Here is a 6408-nt window from a genome sequence, read left to right on the forward strand (position 1 = left end):
ATAGATATACAGGATCACAAATTGATTGCGGCTTTAATAGGTTATTTCGAAAAGGAACGAGATAATGAAGGCCCCCCTTTGCCCGTAAATTCCGTTAGAGAGGTAATTATTGACGATATTACGTACTGTAAGTTGCTGTAATTTTATTGAAAATGTTTTTAGCGAGTTTCTGTTGCGCTGAATAGTGTAGGTACTGTGAATAACATTGATTACAAAATGAAGAACAATACGTTAGATTCTACCAAGAAAACTATATACGAAATGTATAAGAACAGCGAGTACACAAACTATTTTATCGATATAAAAATAATTTGATAAAATTATTTTTGAGAAAATTGTTAGTCTGGAACGTATACATAAAAGAGGGGTATATAAGACATCCGTTCATACACTCTTACAGGGCATATGATTTAAATGGTGTAAAGATAACCCTCCAAGGTGTCTAATGGAACTTCCACATTGTCTTAAAAAGAATTCAATTTTTAAAGGCATACAATAAGACCAAGGAAGATAAATTATTTGAATTTGTATATCTTGATGAAGCTTGGATATTTCAAAATGGTTCATTAGGGCACTTTTGGGAAGACAGTAACAAAAAAAGTGTAAGGACAACAAAAATTGATGGAAAAAGGTAAAAGTTACAATAATATTTGATTAGGTTTGGTTGACCGTAATATTTATCAATAATTAATTGCAGATATTTTGTTATTCGTACAAGGAAGAAGAATGACTTTATTCCGAGTACAGAATTAGTGTTTCCCTCCAAATCTAAGAGCAACTACCATGAAGAAGTTCATCAAAACATGTTTTTGTTATGGTTTGAAAATTAATTGTTAAAAAACCTCGAGGAACCATCAGTTATTATTTTGCACTCGATAAAACATACAGAGGAATTAATTGATAAATGCTGGATCGTGAATATGTTTTAGACAGATTGGAAATTAACAGTTTAGTGATTACCTTGGACAGTAACTCGGACAGTGAAAATGACTAAAGGAAACTTTCAGTATATATGATAATGCTGGAAATTTCTGAGACTGAGTGATGAGAGTGGAAACAACTAAAGGTATGCACATAATTAATAGAATATAACAGTAGAAAATGGAATTGTAGGGCGTGAAAGATTTGTGTGCACAGATATGGCTGTAATTGTTCAGAATTAAACATCAGCAATAGATTAGAATGTATGAGGAGGGAATGAATACTAACTGTATTGTTGATATGGTAAATGCATTAGGCGCAATTTAGTGATTAATTTTATCAAGAATGGTGTACACAGGTAGTAGCAGAAGAAATAAAAAATACAGTGTATCAAGACGACTTGACAAGTAACACACCATCGAAGGAAACAAAAACTAATCGTAAAAAGCAAATATGCTCTCGAATGAAAGTAAAATGCATGACTTTGATATAGAATTGTTAATTAGGTGGATTAGGCCTCCAGGGGGATAGCACTACTTAAAAAATTGGAGCTTAGAACTCTACTTCGTGGTTGGTGTGGAAAAGAATTCAATGTTAATATAATAAAACAACTATAACCTTTAAAATATTATACCTTTGTTCTTATTTGTAGTTTTAAATCCTTCAATAATATATGCATTAGATAATCATATTTGAAAACAATATATTTGTTTAATTATTATATTTATATTAGAATTTTTTTGTATGTCATAGTCGAACTGAACCAAAACTAAGAGTTGATGCGGTAACTTTGCAAAGTTTTGACGTCACATTTCGATGACGCATACGTAAAAATACTTTGAATAGTCTATAAAACTCAGAGTTGATACGGCAACATTGCGACGTCAGAAATTTAGATGACGTATGTACAAATTTACTTTCGATAGACTGTACTTATTTAATTATTTTGTTACCTAAAGATCGTACCTTTTTTTATTCGAACGAATGGTAACAAAGTCGCCTCATTATCCTTATCTCACGTAACAGACAGACTTATCAGACAATAGTCGCGAACGAAGATGTTGAAATAAACCATCTGCGACTGTCCGCTATTGTGCAATGCCGAATGTACCTTCACCGCCAATTTGTCTAGACGCGTGTCAGCGCTTGAAGCTACCGGGACCACCCAACAGTCGCCGCAGACCAACAAGTGGTTCCCTAATCGCCGGTCCTTTTCCAGGACGTTTTATTAGTTCTCTTAGGCGCCGGCGATGGATGGCGCTCACGCACTACTTGAAATTCGCAGACCCGATCACTTATCTCTAAAAGCACTACAATATAGGGCACATATTCGTTCTGGTGGGGCCGTCCTGCCCGAGCTTAGTACCATCTTAAATCGTCTATTACATAATTGGAATTGATTTACCTTCAGTGCCCTTCAAAATTGAAGATCACTAACGTCCTATTTATTAAGAGGCTATTATAGTCAAGAAATTTGAATTTATCTTCATATTTTCAAAGCCTTAAAGGGTTAAGGATAAGGCATTAAGAGGATTTTTCGAAATTTAAATTATTATGACGCTTGATTTAAAGACGAAATTTACAAGCATTTTCCACCGAATCGATTTAGTTGTAATTTGGGGTGAGCCTCCTTTATACATTCTTTTGTTGTTGAGCCTTGAATATACGAGGAAAATTAATTTTTAACCCCCTTATAATTATCACAATTTTTGAGCACTAGTCAAAATACAAATGTTGAATCTAATTTTTCATTGTATATACTGAACTTTCTTTTTGGTTTTCACCAAAATGCGCTTTTGTAGCAGTTATTTTCGAATTATGATCCTGGGATCTGATTTTTCTTCGATATATTGCAAGAAAAGAGAATATTAATTAAGTTATGTTTCATGAATGCTAATTAAAATATAATTGTTATAAACGATATGTCAATTTTTCCTTTTGTTTTAGTTGTACTTAATGTAGTTTATATACTATGAAGCCTTTTAAAACATTTTATATAAATTTACATATATTTTCTTGAAAATATAGTGACCGGATGATAGATATGCTTAAAATTATGTGCTTTCAATTATTTTTATATAATTTTAAATCACTTTTATTTTTAAATGTATCAACATATCTAAAATATAGTCTCCAAAATTGATTTTTCTGTCCATGTGTTTTAAAATATGGCCATTTTATAATTCTTTTGTTAGTCATTATATATATTCCAGTTATTTTTAAAAATATTTTCATTATGATGGATTACACGTTCAAAATATAGATTTTCATTATAATTTTCTATTAATATATTGACATTTCTAATGAATTTTTTTAGTTTTTATGTTGAGTCAATATGTTTCAAAATATGACATCACTAAACACCGTTTTGTCTGTTTTTCCATTAAAATATAGTGTTTATAAGTGATAATGTACCAATTTTTTTTTCTTACTGGTGGATATATGACCCTTCAGGACAAGTTTCAAAATATATATTGTCATTTTCTTCCTACAAGCGATATAATCTGAGATAAGAGGTTGTTACTGACGAAAACATTTATCCACAAAATGGTATTTAGAATGGCCGTAAATTGAAATTGAATGAAATAGCAGACACTCTAAAGATATCAACTGAACGTGTACATCATGTCATTCACGAATATTTGGCTATGAGAAAGTTCTGTGCAAAGTTGGTGCCGCGCTTTTGACCAAACACAACGACGAGTTGATGATTCGGAGCACTATTTGAAGATCATCAAGCGTAATAAACCCGAAGTCCAATCGACAGTCATCCGAGTGGACTGCACACGATAAACCCGCTCCAAAGCGTGGGAAAGCGCAACAGCGGGCTGGTAAGATTATGGCGTCTGTATTTTGGGATGCGCATGGAATAATTTTCATTGACTACCTTGTAATAGGAAGGACCATCAACAGCGACTATTACATTATTGAATCGTTTGAAGGACGAAATCGCCGAAAAACGGCCGCATTTGAAGAAAAAGAAAGTCAATGCACCGCATGAAAAATCCATGAATTGGACTTCGAATTCCTTCCTCGTCCACCGTATTCTCGAGATGCGGCCCCCAGCGACTATATCCTGTTCTCAGATCTCCCAAGAATGCTCGCTGGGAAGAAATTCTCGTCGAATGAAGAGATGATCGCCGAAACTGAGGAAATTGTTATTTCCGCTATTTTTCTCAGAATAGATCTATATTTTCTCACCATATAAACATTCATTGAACTTCCACAAATAGTTCAAAACCAAAATTAACGGAATCGGTCCAGCCGTTCTGGAGTTTTAGCGAGTCTAACGAGCAGTAATGCATTTTTATTCATAAAGACATCGATTTAGACGAAATTAAATCTACTAAAACTACCTATCGGATGATTCGAACGATATTCTCGTCTCGCTACTCGAGGAACGTTTTCCTCCTCGCCAGAAACCTCGGAGAACCGTCGCCCATATCATCCCATTATTCGACGCGGAAAATCGCGCCGAGAAAACAAACAAAGCCAGCTCAGAGCAAACTAATGAGCTCGTAAATACCGAATTAAATTTTCCCGATACGTCGAGGGAACCGGCCAAATGCAAGCCAGACCCGGTACAGATTCACGTGTGTGCGTGTGTGTGTGTGTGTGTGTCGGCGGGGCAACGAAAATAAACCGATGCGTGATAGATGAGCTCGATTAAAATAAGAAATTACCGATTTTATGATGTACAGTACCGTAACGCGTCCTCGAATGTCGAAGAAAACTGTGGAGCTTGGGTGGGTTTCTTTTTTTCTGATCATTCTTCGAATTTTCCATTAAATATCTTAAATGTATTATTATATTGTAGCGACTTTGAGGCATGTCGAATTTTACATAGTGGAATAACGGTCTACAAAATACCCAGAAATATAATCCCAGATGTTGGACACGGGCGGGGTGCCAGCAGCGCCAACTATAACCCGATAACGAATAGCTGCAAACCTGAGACGTTTATCTGGGATGTTTTGTTTTTGAAGGGTATTTCCAATCATTCAGTAACCGACCATCGTTTGGTTTAGACGTGCCACCATCGACTGCCCAAGCCTCGTCTCCAGGTAACACCGCTGCCATCCGTTTTATCTATTTTGTATTTTCTACATTTATTATATTGCCAATAAATAACGGTCACATAATGTAAATTCCAATGTTTCATTTCGTTTTACCTCCATTCACCGAGCCAACTCAATTTACCCTAAAATATTATTACTAATAACCGTCGATTTCGAAAGAGTGTCAGTGCATCCCAATGTACTCCCTGATCAGTTAAATATGCGAAGTGCCAGTGAAGTGCGTAGACTAAATCGTCTAACACGATCCGATCTGATTATTGGGCATATAGACCTGAGAATACGCTTTAGAATAAGACTAATTAACTAAAATGGCATTTTATATAAGATAACAGTCAAGGAAGTGATTTTCTACATGTCATTTATAATATAAACTTAACAAATAACCCTCTGGGCAGATTGTAGAACTACTAAGAGTAATAAAAAAATTGTCCTCTAATTTGCAATCTGTTTCAATACACGTCATCCACACCGTCGAACGTATTGCTAAATTCAGATACTAAAAACGTAAAATCTTTTAAACTCGCGGCAATGTCCTTTCTCATTTTACTAATTAACATGTCTCTAATGAAAAAGAGACAGAATGAAGTCTAATACGTCCGAATATGTCACCAAATCGGTCGAAGAAACTTCGGATGTAGAAGAAAACTGTGGAGCATGGGTGGGTTTCTTTTTTTCTGATCATTCTTCGAATGTTTCCATTAAATATCTTAAGTGTATTATTATATTGTAGCGACTTTGAGGCATGTCGAATTTTACATAGTGGAATAACGGTCTACAAAATACCCAGAAATATAATCCCAGATGTTGGACACGGGCGGGGTGCCAGCAGCGCCAACTAGAACCCGATAACGAATAGCTGCAAACCCGAGACGTTTATCTGGGATGTTTTGTTTTTGAAGGGTATTTCCAATCATTCAGTAACCGACCATCGTTTGGTTTAGACGTGCCGCTATCGACTGCCCAAGCCTCGTCTCCAGGTAACACCGTTGCCATCCGTTTTATCTATTTTGTATTTTCTACATTTATTATATTGCCAATAAATAACGGTCACATAATGTAAACACCACTGTTTCATTTCGTTTTACCTCCATTCACCGAGCCATCTCAATTTACCTTAAAGTATTATTACTAATAACCGTCGACTTCGAAAGAGTGTCAGTGCATCCCAGATAACAGTCAAGGAAGTGACTTTCTACATGCCATTTATAATATAAACTTAACAAATAACCCTCTGGGCAGATTGTAGAACTACTAAGAGAAATAAAAAAATTGTCCTCTAACTTGCAATCTGTTTCAATACACGTCATCCATACCGTCGAACGTATTGCTAAATTCAGATACTAAAAACGTAAAATCTTTTAAACTCGGAGCAATGTCCTTTCTCATTTTACTAATTAACATGTCTCTA

At 35.1% G+C, this 6408-nt stretch overlaps 1 long non-coding RNA gene across 1 annotated transcript; it reads left to right on the plus strand.

The window, feature by feature from the left end:
• Window positions 1–4477: 4477 nt before the first annotated feature.
• On the plus strand, window positions 4478–5069 carry LOC143203749 (uncharacterized). The gene is made up of 2 exons (XR_013007426.1): window positions 4478–4667; window positions 4739–5069. It is a non-coding gene; the product is annotated as an uncharacterized LOC143203749 (long non-coding RNA).
• The last annotated feature ends 1339 nt before the right edge of the window (window positions 5070–6408 follow it).

Source organism: Rhynchophorus ferrugineus, unplaced genomic scaffold (genome assembly GCF_030347505.1).
Source record: "Rhynchophorus ferrugineus isolate W39M unplaced genomic scaffold, kcgeb_rfMv2 rfM10, whole genome shotgun sequence".
In the NCBI taxonomy this organism is placed as follows: domain Eukaryota; kingdom Metazoa; phylum Arthropoda; class Insecta; order Coleoptera; family Curculionidae; genus Rhynchophorus; species Rhynchophorus ferrugineus.